We start from the raw sequence: 19,573 nt of genomic DNA on the forward strand, positions 1-19,573 counted from the left end.
GCCTTGATACATATTCTATGGATTCACGAAATTTGATATATTCATGTCTAAAATTCTGGATAGTATAAGATTACTGCTCATCGGAAAGTGTATGACAGAAAATAGTTAAGATACGGAAAATAACACTGTATAGCCGCTCTTAAAATAATAGTCAAAATGTGTATATATACATTATGTATGCTATTGAATGTAAATAGTATCTGGCGCGGGCTAGAAGTGATAATACCCCACTTAACTACCTTCATAAGCCAGCTTCTCTGGTATATAAAATTACTAACTATTTTACCCGTTTTAACTGAAGTTTGTTAATTACTAAAACTAATTGATTTTTTCTTTTTTATAATTTATATATTCCTTAAAAGGCTCTCAAATCGTGTTAGCGCATTCAATTAAGGGATTCAGTTATACATTTTCCCTTGCTCTCCTCTCTTCTCTCCCTTTTCTTCTACCGCCTCCCTCCTATCCCCCTAATTCCTCTCGCAGTCGGCTGATATCCGACCAAATCACCATCCGATCTTTCCTCTTTCTCCTCTTCTTTACCCAAAGCAGCAAGAAACCATTTAAAAAACCAACGCCTCTATCACACCGACGACCCTTCCTATGCCTTTCTCCTTCACTCTCGCTAGAAAACTTTTTCCGTTCGCCTTCAATCCCCACCACTGACAGTGACTCGCTAGAAAACCATGTCAATAATCTCATTCTCTGGCAAATCGAGCAAGAAAAAAAAATGTACGTATAGTATAAAACTTATCTACAACTTTTGTACAAAATTGATTCAAATTTAACACATTTAGAACTTACAACTTAAAAATATAGATTTCATACAATAATTCATACAATATATAACTTATTTATAATTTTCATACGACATTCATATAAAAATAACACAACTACAACAAAATACAACTTAAATATAATTTTCATACAAGTTTCATGTAACTATAATGCAACTTTGATACATATATACAACTTTATGTAATGGAGAGTATTTATGTCACGACCCAAAATTCAACCAAAGGCCGTGATGACACCTACCTCTAATAATAGGTAAGCCAATCACACTAATAACATTCAATCATCAAAATATAATATAATAAGTTTGAATCATCATAAGTTACGGAATAAGTTATTGTCATAAGTCAAAATAGCAATACATAATACAAACTCCCAAAACTAGGTACAGAGTCATGAGCTCTGAAATTGAATGCATAACGAGTCTCAAAAGTAAATTACTACCTGAAAGTAATACAACAATATAAATTAGGGGAAGGGGACTCCAAGGGTTTGTGAAAGTCATGCAATATTACCTTGAATCCTCTTAATCAGCGATGTGCTCACTCCCGAGGTCCGATGCCTCCAACATCCGGATCTGCACAAAAATGTGCAAAAGTATACTATGAGTATGAGGCAATGTATACTTAGTAAGTATTAGGACTAACCTCGACGAAGTAGCGATGCAGTTCAAGTCATGTGATACTCACTAATTAAAGAACCTGTGTAGTGTATATATATATATATATATATATATATATATATATATATATATATATATATATATATATATATATATATATATATAATAACTTGCAACAAGAATATAATGAGATGAAATACCATCAAATCAACAAAACATGAGATATCAACTCAACATAGGTAAATCCATCTTGACAAATCGAATCATCAAATAATAATAGAGGTATAGGCTATCATGTTAAATGCAACATGAAAATAAGTAAAATGCATGATAAAGCATAATGATATCACTTGCATGATCAAGAATGCCACCCTTATACTCCACTCATCATCAACCGCCTCCACATCAAAATCAATTAAATCAATCAAAGTACCACAACCCGCTTGTACGCCATCAAGAGAAAAATATGAGAGGACAACCCTAGGGGGATGGAGCCGTATCCACACGCTGCATGACAAAGACCTCATACCATATTCATGTCAATCGCACATCAAAGACCTCGTGCCATAATCACATCGATCGCATGGCAAATACCTCGTGCCATAATCATATCAATCGCACGACAAATGAACACGTGCCATAACAACAACAATACCATCATATCCTTATGGAAAATGACCTCGTGCCAACACAAATCTATCCACGCAACATCCCCACATATGCGATAATTATAACAATGCAAGATGCCAAATCAACATATGCTCATAATTTATCAACAAAGTGTACACGAATATCATAACAATAAAACGCAAAGGAATTCTCAATATATGGAGTATGACTACGGCTAAATCAATTAACCATTTCATCATAGCCCATCTTGGCCAATTAAGCGATAATAACCTTGAATATCATCTCTAGCATGAAATGATAAGTTCACGTAGTCATACAAATACTCAAACATGTCTCACATAAATCATATAATCAAAATAAAGCATTAGAAGCCTAAAGTCTAATTCAGTGATAAACCACACATAGCACCCGTGTACACACTCGTCACTTCGCGCACACGTCACTTTTTACATATCACAATTAGGCAAACCAGGCCAAATCCTAAGGGTTATTTCCTCATACAAGACTAGACAAGATACATACTTACCTCAACAAACCTAAATCAACCTTCTAAAATCACATTTTCCTTAGAAATCATCTCGAACCGGCTTGAATCAAGCTACAAATAAGTCAATAACATCAAACAATGCTATAGGAATAAATTCCAAATAATAAAGCTCTAGTTTTTATCCAATTCTCAAAAAGTCACAAAAGTCAATCCCGAGCCCACATAGTCAAAATCCGAGTCAAGGGTAGATCATGACTACCCATAATTTTACGAGTCTAAATATGTGTTTAGACCTCAAAATCGAGTCCACATCGACTCCCAAATCATCAATATGGTCTGGAATTTGTTGGCTAACAATTGGTGTTCAGTATTGATCAATGACCAAGCTTTAGGCTTCTTTCATTCCACAAGAGGGGTAAAGCAAGGTGATCCACTATCTCCTGCATTGTTTATCATTTCAATTGAGGTATTGTCAAGCTCTTTGAACAAATTGTTTCAAGATAGGAGGTTTAGGGGTTATGGCATTCCTAAGTGGATAGATCCTTTGAACCACTCAACCTATGCTGATGATACTATCATTTTTTACTTCTGCTGATCCATATTCACTGGAGAAGATAGGTGAGGTGCTGAATAAGTATGAGTTCACATCTGGCTAGTTGATCAATAAGGCCAAAAGCTCTTTCTACATGCATGCTAATGTGGCTGGATCTTTATTCAATTCAGTAGGGGCTATCACCGGATTCACAAGAGGTGAGTTTCCATTTACATACCTTGGGTGTAAAATATTTTACATGAGGAGGAGAGGAGTACTACCATGATCTCATCAAGAAGGAGAAAGCCAAGCTTCATTCATGGAAAGACGAGCTACTATCCTATGGAGGTAAGGCAACACTCATATCAAGTGTGCTCCAAAGCATGGCTACGCATATCCTGTCAGTGTTGGATCCTCCTGATAATATATTAGAGCATCTACATAAGACATTTGCTAAGTTATTTTGGAGTACAAAGGAATAAGGTAGAAGCAGGCACTGGACTAAATGGCAAACCCTATGTCTACCTAAAGATGAGGGTGGACTAGGTTTTAGGTCATTGTTTGATGTATCCAAAGCATTATTTTCTAAGTTATGGTGGAAGTTCAGGACATCCAAATCCTTATGATCCAATTTCATGTAGAATAAATACTGCAAGAAGGAGATACCTATAGTGGTTCAATTTAGAGAGGGGTCACATATATGGAGGAAAACGTTGGAGGCAAGGGAGGAAGTGGAGCATGAAATACTTTGGGAGATGAATAGGGGCTCTACAAATGTATGACATGAGAATTGGACTGGCCTTGGTTCTTTGTATCATGTACTAACTCCAGACTTTACATTCATGAAGATCTTCAAGAAGTAGAATAATTGAGGAATGAGGATGGCTGGAATGAACAACTACTCGAGAAGTCTTTTCCAGATGATATTGCCGATCATATAAGGCATTAAGTGCACTTTCAATGATGATGAATTTTGGGACACACCTAGGTGGATGTCTACCTCATCAGGCAAATTTTCAGTGAGTAGTGCTAGGAACATTTTGAGGCATAAAGCTTCTACTAATACTGAATGCAAGTTGTTGTGGACCAAAGGCTTGCCTTTCAAAATTTACTTCTTCCTATGGAGGCTATGGAAAAGGAAGATACCAACTGATGATCTATGGAAAAGGAATTGATATTTGACTATTTCTAAGTGTTGATGTTGCTTGAAACCACAAGAGGAGACCTTACAACATCTTTTCCTAACAAGTACTACAACTTCTAAGGTAAGTAGAACCTTTCTATAGGCAGCAAGTATAGTAGTAAATTTGGTGCAGGTTCATCAAACTATAAGGACACAGTGGAATGCTCAATGTTGTGCCAAACTCAAACCTTTATATCAGGCAGCTCTAGCAGTGATCATATAGGAACTTTGGAAGAGGAGGAACACAATGAAGAATGGAGGTGCAGTGTCTTGCCATAGGGTGATACATTAGGTTAACAAGACTCTACATTACCTAGCAAAGATGAGGTATACTTGGTTACCAAACATCCATCTTCTTTGGCCAGAAATGATCAGATTCTTTGAAGGCTATAAGCCTTATGTTGTGACCAAAAGAGTAACCTGGCAGTTGCCTTGTGATAGGTTGTTCAAGTGTAATACAGATGGTGCCTCTAGAGGAAATCCTGAACCTAGGTCGAGATTTGGTGTATGCAAAGGCAGTAGAGATAGGGGAGACAACAAACATTGTGGATGAGGCAAGGGAAATAGTGGAGGGACTAGCTTAATGTGTAGAGCAAAAGCTTCATCCTCTTATTATGGAGACTGATTCTTTGGTGATGAAGAGGATCATTGAAGGTGAATGGGAAACACCTTGGTGTATATGGGCTGAAGTGAAGAGGATTAAGGACATGAAATATCAATTCAATGTGATCTTTCAGCATGTGCTAAGAGAAGGCAATGATGTGGAAAAAGTTTAGCTAACCTTGTGTTTTTTAGTTACAATATCATTTCAGTCATTCTATGAATTGCCAAGTGCAGGGAGGAGATTAATCAACCTTGACAAGGCTCAAACCCCTAATCTTAAGGTTATGGTTGCAAAGAGAAAATCACATGATTGATGATTGGATTCATACATATACTGCCTGCTTTTGCTAGTTGTTTCTACACTCTTTTATTTTATATATTGTTAGGCTACTATCCAGTGGTATTAGCATGTTATCAGGCCTAGCCTGGAGGTGGTTGAACAATATATGCAACACTTTCTGCAATCAGGCAGTCCACTATGTTTTACAAAAGGTTACAAGGTGAGGTACTCCTAGTACTTCTAGTTTGGTTCATCTTACAGAATGCCTTTGGATACAATTCTGGGTACTGGACAGTACTAGGCATGCAGATTCATATGTGCCTTAGTGTACTCAAGTATGGTTGTTAAGGATTGCAAAAATTGATATTGCTAGACTATTTTGGCCAACTATATTACTATATGGTGGTATACTATTTCCCAGTGGTATTAGCATTGTATAATGCTCATTCTGGGGATGATATGACACCATATGGGAATGTCATGTTACTCTGGTTGTTCCTAAATGTTAAGACTAGTGATACAACTTCTACTTTGGTTGGTTTTGTTTATGCACAATTAGCTCACAAGCAGAATTGTCTCATGCTATTGAGGACTATTTTATTTTACTATATGTTGAGAAGTGCATCAAGCTGCAGATCTGGGCTTAGGACATCAATGAGGATGCTTTGTTGGATGATTTCTATGAAGTGGTGTAGCTGTTTGGTATTCACATTTGCCTTGTCCATTGGATTGTAAAAACTGGTTCCTCGTGAGAGCTTTGTAGGTGCTACATTGAGCTTTTTGCACTTGGTTTGTGGATACACATGCACCATAGTCAGCTGGAGGTCTTCACATTCGGTATATGTAATAGTTAGTTCAGATTTGCTTACTTCTTTTATTTGTAGTTGGCCAAATTGTAAGACTTAGACCCATTTTGGGATTGTTTTATACATATATATTAGCTACTAGACAACCAACCTAGTAGTATATTTGCTAAAAAGAATCCCATAATCTATGTGTAACAATCCATGGAAAAATAAGACATAATATCAAAATCAAGTAGAAATCACTTACCCTTTTGCCTTGTGTGAAAACCCTCTTCAAAAATCGCCTCTCTCAAAGTCTAGGGTTCAAAATATGAGATAATGGGTCTAAGACCCTAAGTGGCTCTTAATAACTAGTTGCAGAAGTCGCAAATGCGACCAGGGGTTCGCAATTGCAACCCTCGCAAATGCGATGAAGGGCTCGCAAATGCGAACTTGGTCCCTAATCATCAGACTTCGCAAATGCGAAGCACCCATCGCAAAAGTGGATGTCGTAATTGCAACACCAACTTCGAAATATACAAAGCTGGCCTTCACAAACACAACTCACAAATGCTATCTAGAATCCGCAATTACGGATCTCGCAATTGCGAGCAGAATATTGCAAATGGGATCTCCGCAACACCAGAATTCTCTCAACCTCCAAAATCATTCTGAAACCAAACTGAAACTCACACGAGCCCCTCGGGACCCACACCAACTATCCACACAAGTATATAGACCATATACGAATCATCTCGTAAGCACAAAATATCAAAATAACATTCATAACCAAGAATCAAACACCAAAACACATAATGCATGCCTTTAAGTTCAAGAACTTCAAATATTCACAACCAAGCGTCAGATTCATGCCTAACTAACTCGAAATGAAACCAAACTTTGAATAGTAGTTTCAAATAACAACATAGACATCTTCCAAGTCCCGGAACAAAATTTTAACCCGGTTGCATTAAAGTCAACTCCCGGTCAAAATTGTGAAGTTTTCAAAGCTTCAATTTGTCAACTTTCGGCAAATAGAGCCAAAATATCCTTGGAACCTCCAAACACAAATCCAAATATATTCCTAAGTCCAAAATGACCATACGAACCTATTGGAATCATCAAAACTCGAATCTGAGGTCGTTTACACGAAAGGTAAACCTTGGTTAACTTTTAAAACTTAAGCTTCCAACAATAGAACCAAATGTTCCAATTCACTCCAAAACCTTTCCGGAACCAAATAAACCATTCATGTAAGTCATAAAAAACAACCAAGCATACGGGAAACATCAAATTGGAAAATAGGGCTCAAATATACAAAACGATCGGCCGCTCGTTACATTCTCCCCCTCTTAAATAAATATTCGTCCTTGAACAAGTTTAGAATCATACTTGAAGTGCAAAATGAGTGAGGATATCTGCTCCGTATATCATGTTCTATCTCCCAATTCGTATCCTCGATCGATGGAGCTCTCCACTGCACCTTCACTAACGCGATATCCTTTGACCTGAGCTTCCGGACATGCCTGTCAAAAATAGCCACCGGCTCCTCCCCATAAGCCAGATTCTCATCACACTGTACTGAAGTCCAAAATATGTGACTTATCTTCATGATACTTCTGAAGCATAGAAACATAGAGCACCAGATGAATTCCCGAAAGACTATGAGGTAAGGCAAGTTTATAAGCAAACTCCCTGACTCTTCCCAACACCTCAAAAGGACCAATAAACCTCAGGCTTAACTTGCCCTTTTTCCCAACCTCATCACGCCTTTCACAGGAGAAAATATAAGAAGATCCTTCTTACCCTCCATGAAAGCTACATCACGAGCCTTCCGATTAACATAACTCTTTTTCCTGGACTAGGTTGTATGAAGCCTCTCATAAATCAACTTCACTTTCTCCAAAGCATCACAGACCAAGTCTGTGCCCAATAGCCTAGCCTCGCCGGGCTCGGGCTGTTGTGTAGGTAAACTCTGCTTATAGTAGAAACTGGTCTCACTGACCTCCGAAATCAATAGTGCATACCCTCAATATATCCTCTAAGATCTGAATGGTCCCCTCATACTGTCTATCTTTCTGAGGGTGAAATGCAATACTCATCTTCACCTGTGTGCCCAAATCAAACTGAACTGCTTTCCAAAAGTTTTGAGATGATAGAAACAGGTACACCATGTAGGCAAAGAATCTCTCTGATGTAGATCCTAGCCATCTACTCTGAAGCGTAGGAAGTCATGTCAGAAATAAAATGTACCGACTTAGTCAACTAATCCATAATGACCCAAATGGCATAAAACTTCTTCAAAATCCGCGGCAACCCTACTACAAAGTCCCTAGTAATGTGCTCCCGCTTCCACTCCGGTATATCAATCTTCTGAAGAAAACCACTCGGGTTTTGATGTTCATACTTGACCAATTCACAATTCAAACACCTAGAAACATGCCCAAATATCTCCTTCTTCATTCTCCTCCACTAATAATGCTACTTCAGGTCACGATACATCATCGTAGCACCGTGATGAATAGAATACCGCGAACTATGAGCCTCCTCAAGAATCAAATCTCTCAAGACATCGACATTAGGAACATAGACTAGACCCTGAAGTCGCAATACACCATCATCACCAATAGTCACCTACTTAACATCATCGTGCTGCACCGTGTCCCTTAGGACAAGCAAGTAGGGATCATCATAATGGCGAGCCTTAATACACTCAGACAAAGACGATCATGAAATAACATAAGCAAGGACTCTGCTCGGGGTCAGAAATATCCAATCCCACCAATCTATTAACCAATTCCTGAACATCCATAGCTAAAGGCCTCTCCGCAGTTGGAATGAATACCAAACTCCCCATGCTCTTTGCCTTCCTACTCAAGGCATCCGGTACCACATTAGCCTTCCCCAGATGATAGAGAAAAGTGATATCATAATCTTTCAACAACTCTAGCTATCTACGGTGCCTTAAATTCAAATCTATCTGCTTAAACAAATGCTAAAGACTATAATGATCCGTATACACCTCATAAGACACTCCATATAAGTAATGCCTCCAAATCTTGAGTGCGTGTATAGTAGCTGCTAACTCCAAGTCATGTATCATATAGGTCTTCTCATTGGGCTTTAATTGGCGCGATGCATAGACAATCACTCTACCGTCTTGCATCAATACTCGCCCAAGACCAACACACAAAGTATCACAATAGATCTTATACGACCCTAATCCTGAGGGAAAAAATAAAACTGGAGCTGTAGACAAACCTCTTGAGCTTCTGAAAGCTCTCCTCACACTCGTCAAACCATCTGAATGGAGCACTCTTCTTAGTCAAATTGGTCAGTAGAGCTGCAATAGACGAGAAACCCTCCACAAACCGATGATAGTAACCATCCAAACCCAGAAAACTCCTAATCTCCGTGGATGTAAAAGGTCTGGGGATAACTCTGTACCACCTTAATATTTTTTATATCCACCTTGATCCCCTCACTAGACACCACGTGGCCCAAGAATGTTATTGAATCCAACCAAAACTCGCACTTAGAGAATATAGCATACAACATTTTCTCCTTCAGAATTTGAAGCATAATCTTCAAATGCCACTCGTGTTCCTCCCTACTACGAGAATAAATCAAGATAACATCAATGAATACAATGACGAAGGAACCCAAATAAGGCTAAAACACACTGTTCATCAAATGCATGAATGCTGTTGGGGCATTAGTCCAACCGTAAGACATCATAAAGAACTCATAATGCCCATAACGGGTCCTAAAAGCTATCTTAGAAATGTCTGAAGCTCTGATCTTAAAATGATGGTACCCCAATCTCAAGTCAATCTTGGAGAATACTTTATCACTCTGAAGCTGATAAAAAAAGTCATCAAAGAGAGGCAGTGAATACTTATTCTTAATGGTAACCTTATCCAATTGCCTGTAGTAAATGCATAATCTCTTGGAACTATCTTTCTTCTTCACAAATAGCACCGGTGCACCCCAAGGTGAAGCACTTGGCCTGATGAAACCTTAATCTAAACATTCCTACAACTGTTCCTTCAATTATTTTAACTCTACTAGAGTAATGCGATACGGTGGAATAGATATAGGCTGGGTTCTCGGTGCCAAATCAATACTAAAATTAATATCCCTATCGGATGGCATGCTTGGTAAGTCTACAGGGAACTCATATAAAAAATCTCTCACTACGGGGACTTCATTAACCATAAAAGTATCAACAATGACATCTCTAACAAAGGCTAAGTACGCGAAACATCCTTTCACAATAATCTGTTGAGTCTTCAGAAAAGAAACTTTTCTATTAGGAATATGACCAAACAAACCCCTCAATTCCAACCTTGGCAACCCCGACATAGCCAACATCATGGTCTTAGCGTGACAATCAAGAATAGCATGGTACTGAGATAGACAATCCATACCCAATGTCACATCAAAGTCCATCATATTAAGAAACAAAAGATCAACCTTAATCTCACAGACCCCGATAGTAACCACACATGAACGGTAGACACGATCTAGCATAATAGAATCCCAAACGGGTGTAGACACATAAACAAGAGTATCAAAAGAATCACAAGACATATTCAAATATGATGCAAAATAGGATGACACATACGAATAAGTAAAACCCAAATCGAATAATACTGAAGCATCTCTATAACAGACTAGAACAATACTTGTAATAACTGAATCTGATGTGACTGGCTCAATCTTACTAGGGAAAGCATAACAACAGGCCTGGCCTCCCCCTCTAGGATGACTTCTACCCGCCTGTCCCCCACCTCTAGTGGGATGTGCAAATGGTGTAGCATCTGGCGGGAATCATTGCCTGGGTACCTTGCTGAGGTACACTTATCCAAAACTTGGGACAATCTCTCATCATATACCTCATATCACCACTCTCATAACAAGCTCTTTGAGGATGTGGTTGCTGGGAATGAAGCTATCCTAGACGATTGGAATAACCACAGTAAGAACCCCGTGCACGAGGTGCACTGAAGGATGACTATCCGGTACGAATGCTCTGAAATCGATGGCTAACTGGAGCACTACGTGAAACCTGAAGAGCTGACTAAACTGGTCGACTGATATAGCCTCTACCACGATGACCCTTGCCCCCAGAGTAGGCACCAATAAATCCTCCAAAACTACGAGGCTTCTTTGCCTCCCTATCCTCCTTCTCCTACCTGTGGATACGCCTAACCTCCTAGAAATATCTACGGCCTGACGAAATACACTCTCAGTCTCTTTACCTTGTGCCATCCCAAACCTAGGTCTATAGGTGATTCTCTCAACAAATCTATGGACCCTCGCTTTCTTAGTAGAAATCAAAGGAACTGGATAGCCTGATAACTCTATAAACCTCATAGCATACTGGGTCACAGTCATTACCCTCTTGGTGCAAATACTCAAACTCACTGCGCAACTCGTCCCTATAGGTCTGTGGGATTCACTCTCCCAAGAAAAGAACTAAAAACTGGTACCATATGAGTGAGGTTGCACTAGTTGGCCTACTCGACTCATAAGTCTTCCACCTTCTGTATGCCATTCTTGACAATTGAAAAGTGGTAAAGTCTACCCCGTTCGACTCTAGTAAGCCCAAAGTACCAAAAAGTACGATGACACTGATCCACAAAATCCTGTGCATCTTTAGTAGCCCTTCCACCGAAATGGGGAGGATGAAGTCTCCAAAACCTCTCCATCCTCTTCTTCTCCTCACAGACAAGACTGGCCATATCTCGGGCTGAACTGCAACTATAGCTGCACCGGTAGAACACCCAATGCATGATAAACATGAGCCAGCTACTCTAGTGTACATGCGACAGGAGTCTGGGCTCATCCCAAAGCATGTGAAGTAGCTTTCATAACCGAAATCAATCCTGCCTGAGTCAAGCTCTCAAACATACTCTTAATGTGAGCTAAAGTCTCCTGAAGTCCAGGTGTAGCTATAGGTGCCTCTGGTGCCTGAGTGGGTCCCACTTGCTCAACACGATCGGGCTCATACTCCTCAACTGGAGCTACTTGTGGCTCCATAACTTTTGCTCTAGCCGGACCTCTAACTGCGGCACGTGCCCCACCTAGGCCTCAAACTCGGCTCTCACCTATCGCGGCTTTGACATGGGACAGTGTTGCCTCCTCAGCTGATCCAGTAGAACGAGTTCTCATCATATGTGAAAGAATAGAAGATTAAAGGTTTCAATCTTTGAGATAAACAAATGCGCATGATAAAGAATTAAATAAGGAGAAGTTTTCCTAAAAGTCTGGTAGCCTCTCAAAGATAATTACAGACATATCCATACCGATCCATAAGACTTTACTAAACTTGCTCATAACTTGTAGAATCTATGAACCTAGGGCTCTGATACCAACTTGTCACGATCCAAAATTTCACCAAAGATTGTGAAGGCACCTAACCTCCAAGACTAGGTAAGCCAATCACACTAATAACATTCAATCATCAAAACATGATATAATAAAGTTGAATCATCATAAATTATGGAATAAGTACTTATCATAAGTCAAAACAACAATACATAATACCAACTCCAAAAACCAAGTAATACATAGTCATGAGCTCTCAACCGAATTTATAACGAGTCTCAAAAGTATACTACTGTCTGAAAGCAATACGATAGTATGAAATAGGAGAAGGGGACTCCAAGGGTCTGCGACGGTCATGCAACAGTACCTTAAATCCTCTCAATCAACGAATGTGCTCACTCCCGAGGTTCGCTGTCTCCAATACCTGGATCAGTACAAAAATATGCAGAAGTGTAGAATGAGTATAAGACAATATATACTTAGTAAGTATCAATACTAACTTCGATGAAGTAGTGACTAGGTTCAAGTCATGTAATACTCACTAATCAAAGAACCTGTGCAATACATACTGCCCCCCGTTTAAATTTATGTGAACCTACTTAACTATGCACGGAGTTTAAGAAATAAGACACATATATTTAGTGTGGCTATAAATCATTGCATAAAGGTAAATTGTTTCCAAATATGAAAAAATATCATTCTTTTTGGAATGGAATAAAAAAGAAATAGGTTCACATAAATTAAAACGGAGGGAGAGTATGTGTGTGTGTCTCTCTCTCTATATATATAAACTTGCAACAAGAATTTAATGAGATGCAATACCATCAACTCAACAAACCCAACAAAATATGAGATATCAACTCAACATAGATAAATCCATCTTGACAAATCGAATCATAAAATAATAATAGAGGCATATGATAGTATGTTAAATGCAACGCGAAAACATGTAAAATGCATGACAAAGTATAAAAGATTCACTTGCATGATCAAGAATGCAATATTTATACTCCACTCATCATTATTGATACCCAATTTTGCCCTCAAAGTTTTTCAAAATATATACATGCCTTCAAAATAGCATTTTATGCATCAATATTTAGTTTACAAATCTATACAAGCATTTCCTATAATTTTTCATATTTTTAGAGCTCTTAAATTAATTTTCTTGTATTTAAATTATATAAATATTCAGTAATTATCCCTTTATATTATTTTATGATGACTTAGTCACCCAAATTACTATTTTTGCATCCTCATACATGCTTCATAATATTTTTCATTTCATATAATTATGTTTACATTTTAAGCTATTTATTTAAATTTTCAATGGTAGCCTATATTTTGCATTCTTATTGCAATTGATATTTTAGTTAAGGTCAAAATAATATTTTTACATTCTATCATTGTTTAAAGTATTAATTTGCATAAGTAATATTTTTTAGCTATTTATTTAATTATTACCCTTTTAATTTCTATTTAAAAAGCTGGCCCAATTTTGAGTTATTTTCGGACTAGACAAACCCAAATCCCTGGCCCAAAACTTCAAGACCAATCCCAAGCAACCCTGCCCAGTCCAAAACTGACCCAGACCCCCTTAAACCCAGACCCCAATCAACGGCTCACAACGCTCAACGCCTCTTCTCTTATAACCCAATCCCTAAACCCTAGAGACCATTGTCTCTGTCTAGCTGCCCTCAAATGCTCCCCCCCCCCCCCACCAAAAACCCTAATCGCCGTCTTCTCCAAATTTTCTCCTAATCCCGGCTACAATGAGATTTTCCTCTTATTTACTTACCATATTTGTGTGTTTCTGCTACTGGTTGATTCTCCATGGTATCACCTAATACTTGCCTAAACATGGCAAGTACTACCTCTCTGATTCTGTCCGAATGAGTCCTATTTGTTGAATCTGGACCGTATTTCATCTACACGCGTCTGATTCTACACTGTGTGAGTCCGATTTTGTTTGGACTTTGCTGATTTGCACTTTCCCTAAAAAACTAGGGTTTACCAGATTTTCTCTCTTAAATTGATTTCAAGTTGATTTGCATGTTGCTTTTCCTTTTTTGGTGCTTAATTTATTCTGTTTCCTTATATGTTTACTCGATTCTTGACTACTATATAAACTCCCTCATTTTCCCTTTTGGACAGAGGAAAAAATTGATATAATCTCACTAAAAATTTGAAGCTTTGCTCTATTAATTCCTTCATTATCTTGTTTTGTGTTGGCCGGCTAAAAGCCAAGGCTACTGAGAGTCTGATGTTCGAACTTTCTCTTGGTGCGAGAATTTCCCGGGGTTCTTTCGAAACTCTTGAGAACTTTGACGCGTTGAGGTTTCTGGGTTTTTGTGGATCTTTTGTTCTTTATTGTTGTCCGTTTAACTAGTAAGCCGATTGACTTTTGCAATTTTATCCCTATGTGTCTTTGATTTACATGTGTTCTCACCTCTGGAATCCATGGCTTAATATGTTTTCTAGATTCCTTTTGTGCACGATTCTGTTAACTCTACTTTGTTCTAAGTCTCTTTAGCATTTTACTTCCTCCTAATGCTGCTAGTTCTAATATTGCCTAAGTCTAACTTGGATAATCTGACCCTCTTAAGTTTTGTTTAGCCAGTATATTAGTGCCTGAATGTTCCCTAAAACATGCTTATTCGCTTTGTCCTTAATCTCTATAATGAATGCTTCGCACTTGTGCTAGAACTTCTTGTGTTAATTATGATATATTCCCCTGCTATTGTTTCACTCAGCATGATCCCCATACCGCATTATTGATTGACTGAGATCTTAACAACTACCCCAACTTGTTTTCTCTGCCCTATTTGAACCATTTTGTTTTATGGCATGACTTAAATCTTCTTTAGTTAATTAGTCTATTGTGTCAATCCTAGAATCCCTACATGTGCTATTTGGTATGAACTTGCTACCTCACAATGCTTTGAATCTCTGTAATGTTTGTCTTGCATGTACAATGTGTTTCAATTTGTATTAAGATCATTCTCTATGATCTTGCTTCTGTGCCAATATGTTCCCCAGCATGTCTATGGTTCATCTGATATCATGTTCTTTCAGTGATTATTTGGCTTGTCACAATGTGCATCCCCCATCATGTCTAAATACTGATTAGCATGACACTAGGATGCATGTTTAGCATAATCTATTAGGTTTTAACTTGTTTGTATTGTGCATATGTGACTGCAAACTTGTTTCTCCCCTGACCCTTCCCACATGTTGTTTTGCCATAATGTGTGCTCCCTATCATGTCTCAATGTAGTCCTGTTTCCTGATGAGAATTAATATATCTATATTATTGATGCTAAGATGTATACTTAACCTAAATTGGACTTCTTAGATCTCAACCTGTTTGTGTTAACTTTTGTCAAACTTTACAAACCTGTTCCTCCCTCTAATTTCCCCAATATGGGTTTGTTATGTGCTACTTTGCTAAATGTTAAAGTTCTACTGAACAAAGTCTTGTGATCTGCTTGATTAGTTGTTTTGTATGCTCAACTTGGCTATGTCTATTTTATGTATAAGTGTATCACCTAACTTCTGTCCCTCCATCACTATCCACCTTCCTTACTTGCTACTTATGCTATTTTGAATACTTCATTCTTACCCTGCTGAAAGCCAAGGCTATCTAGGTTCTATTGTTGGCCTCCGTAGTGTGAGCATTGCTCGGGGTCCAATTGAGGCCCTTGTGAACTTTGACACACTAGGGTTTGGTCCTTAGACACTCCCTTAATCTCAAAACTATTCATATTCACTCCATTTCTCCTGTTATGTGTTGTGTACCTTAATTGATTGCTTCAAGTGATGCAACACTTGGTGGTGTGGTTAAGTAAACTGGTTTTGGAATCCTCTATGGATTCCGGAGTCGTATATTGAATGTGGCTATTTGTTGAAGGACTGGATACGCCGTGTAAGAGTTATTGAAGGTCTAGGCAATGCTAGATATTTGTTTGTTTGGGCCTGCTGTGGGTCTATTATCATTGTTATGTAACATTTATTACTTTTACTCATTATTGGGCCTGTAATAACCTTTGTACACAATATTGGGGTGTTAGTAAAAGGGAATGGGTAGAGTTTAATATCTACATGCAACAGGTAGATAACATACCTATAGGACTTAAGAATGTGTTTGCTATATGCGTTGTTCGATTACATGAGCACTATAGAAATCATGATATTAGGAGAATCATACACACACACACACACACACTACTTTTTACCATTAATCACGAGTTCAAATACTATGTCTACTACTACGTATTTATAGACAGCATGCCTATAGGAAGTAAACACTCCTTCAATCTGCATACCTACTTTCAAATACATTAGAAACCAGCCTGTAGAAACAAATGTCAATGGATTTTTCTTCAATTCGCTTCAGTTATTCACTAGAAGTTATGCCTATAGGATTAAGGTATGACGATAAAATCAGCTCTAAGTGCTGAACGTTAGAGATCCTGCCTATAGGATATAATTACTCGCCATAATTTGTTAATGTTAAATCGCTCGAACATTGTTTCACATATGCTATTGTTAGACAACATGAATAATTCTGGGCTTTTCTCCAATAGGTTTCATTGTCACTTAGTGATTCACACCTAGACACAATATCTATAGGTTAAATAACTGAAAACCTGCAAATCTTAAATCAACATGCAACAATCGTATAATTTGGAGCTAAGCAACGCTTGGCCTCTGAAAACTGCTTTCATGTCTTGATGCCTTGTCACATAGAAAGCATGTCTATAGGGATTTAAGTTTCTTAATTATGAATTGCTTAACCTGAAATTTGTCTTGCGTGCATTTGTTTCTTAAGTGCGGAGGCAAACTTGAGCCCTTAACTGCCATATTTGAAGTCCAATATGTGTTTTGTATGTCGCCTAGTTTTATCATTTTGAGCAGCCTAAGTTTAAGTCTAGAACTATCCTAAATAGAGGTCCAATGCCTCTTGGACCATAGGTATGGGACGGGTAATGCATGCATAGGGTACAACTTAGAATTGAATTAGAATGCTTTTAGGTAATAACTTTAACATAGTAATCGGGTAGCAGTAGATGATAGTATGTGCCCATTGAATAATACGAGTAACTCCCTATTTTAAGGGAGTTGCGAAGTATTATTTATGTTGCACGGGGTGATCCTTTAGGCTAAAAAACTTAGGACCCCCTATTAGAACGGAAAAATAGTTGCACCTCCCTATTCAAGATCTCTTTGTAATAAATTTTTTAGATTTTCTACTCTCTTTGCTTACTTGATCATAAAGACTAATCCATATAATTTAAGTTCGATCGGGACCCACAGTTGTGGACCTCGAGGAGTGCCTAACACCTTCCCTTTAAGGTAACTTGAGCCCTTACCCGATTTTTGGTGGCGTTGACTAGTTAAAACAGAGTTACTTGCAAATAGGTACCCTAACGCATCTTAAAAATCGTTAGGTGGCGACTCTTCTCTTTTAATACCTCATTTAAAAGTGTTGTCACATGTAGAGGCCCGAATTCGCAAGAAAAAGGGGCGCGACAATCATCAACCCTCTCTAAATCAAAATCAATCACATCAATAAAAGGACCACAATCCGCGTGTAATCCATCAAGAGAGAAGCATGAGAGGGCGACCCTAGGAGATGGATCTATAATCATATCAATCACAACACAGAGACCTCGTGCCATAATCATATCAATTGCGCGACAAAGATCTGATGCCATAATCATATCAATCGCACGTAAAATGACCTCGTGCCACATCAACAACAATATCACTATATCCGCACGGAAAATGACCTCATAGCAACACAAATCAATCCGCTCAATATGCCCACATGTGCGATAATTATAACAATGCAAGATACCACATTATCATCAAAGAGACATATGCTCATAATTTATCTACAAAATGCACAAGGACATAATTACAATAAAGCGTGGATGAATGCTCACTATATAAACCATGAATACGACTAAATCAATTATAGCAACCATTAAATAATAGCCCAACTTTGCTAACAAAGCGATAATAACCCTACACATGATCTCTAGTATGAAAGGATAAGTTCACTTAGTCATACAAATGCTCAAACATATCACATAAAGTATATAATCAAAATAAAGCGTATTAGAAGCCTAAAGTCTAAGCTGGACATAATTCACACATAGCACCCATGTACATGCTCGTTACCTCAAATACACGTCGATTGTCACTTATCACAATTAGGAAAACAAGGCCAATTTCCTAGGGTTATTCCCTCACACGAGATTAGGCAAGATACTTATATCAAGCTCAAAATCAACCTTCTAAAATAACATTTTCCTTAGAAATCACCTCCAACCGGCTTGAATATAGCCAACACTCAATAACGTCAAAAATGCTATAGGAATCAATTTAAAACAATAAAGCTCTAATCTTTATACAATTCCCCAAAAGTCAACAAACGTTAACCCCAGGCCCACATGTTGAAAGCCCGAGTCAAGGGGTAGATCCCGACTATCCATAATCCCATGAGTTCAAATATGTGTTTAGATCCCGAAACCTAGTCCAAATCGACTCCCAAATCCTCAAGTTTCACTATCACTTATCATCTTGCTTTGTATAACAATCCTCTACAAAAATCATCCCTCTTCAAGTCTAGGGTTCAAAATATGAGATAATAAGTTTACGTCTCGGAATGGCTCTTAATAACCAGCTGCAGAAGTTGCAAATGCGATAAGGGGTTCGCAAATGCGAAGAAGGGCTCGCAAATACGAACATGGTCCCCGAGAAACAGATTTCACATTTGTGACCAGAAACCTCGCAAGTGGGACCAAACGTCACAAAGGCAAAACCCCCTTCGCAAAAGTGGATGTCGTAATTGCGACACCAGCTTCACACAATGTGAAGTTAGCCGTCACAGCCACACATCAAAGATGCGATCTAGAGTCTGCAATTGTGGACATCGCAAATGCGAGCAAAACATCACAAAATGCGACGTCTGCAGCACCAGAAATCTCTCAATCTCCAAAATCAATCCGAAACAAATCTGAAACTCACCCGAGCCCCATACCAATAATCCACACAACTATATAAACCACATATGATCCCGCTCTTAAACTCAAAGCATCAAAATAATATCCATAACCAAGTATCGAATACCAACACACATAAAGTATGCCTTCAAGTTCAAGAAGTTCAAATATTCACAACCAAGTGTCCAATTCATGCCTAACCAACTCGGAATGAATTCAAACTTTGCACACAAGTTCCAAATGATAAAGTAGACCTATTCCAAGACTCGGAACAAATATTTGCACTGGTAGCATCAAAGTTAACTTCCGATCAAAC

The sequence above is a fragment of the Nicotiana tomentosiformis genome, chromosome 9 (genome assembly GCF_000390325.3).
Source record: "Nicotiana tomentosiformis chromosome 9, ASM39032v3, whole genome shotgun sequence".
Lineage (NCBI taxonomy): Eukaryota > Viridiplantae > Streptophyta > Magnoliopsida > Solanales > Solanaceae > Nicotiana > Nicotiana tomentosiformis.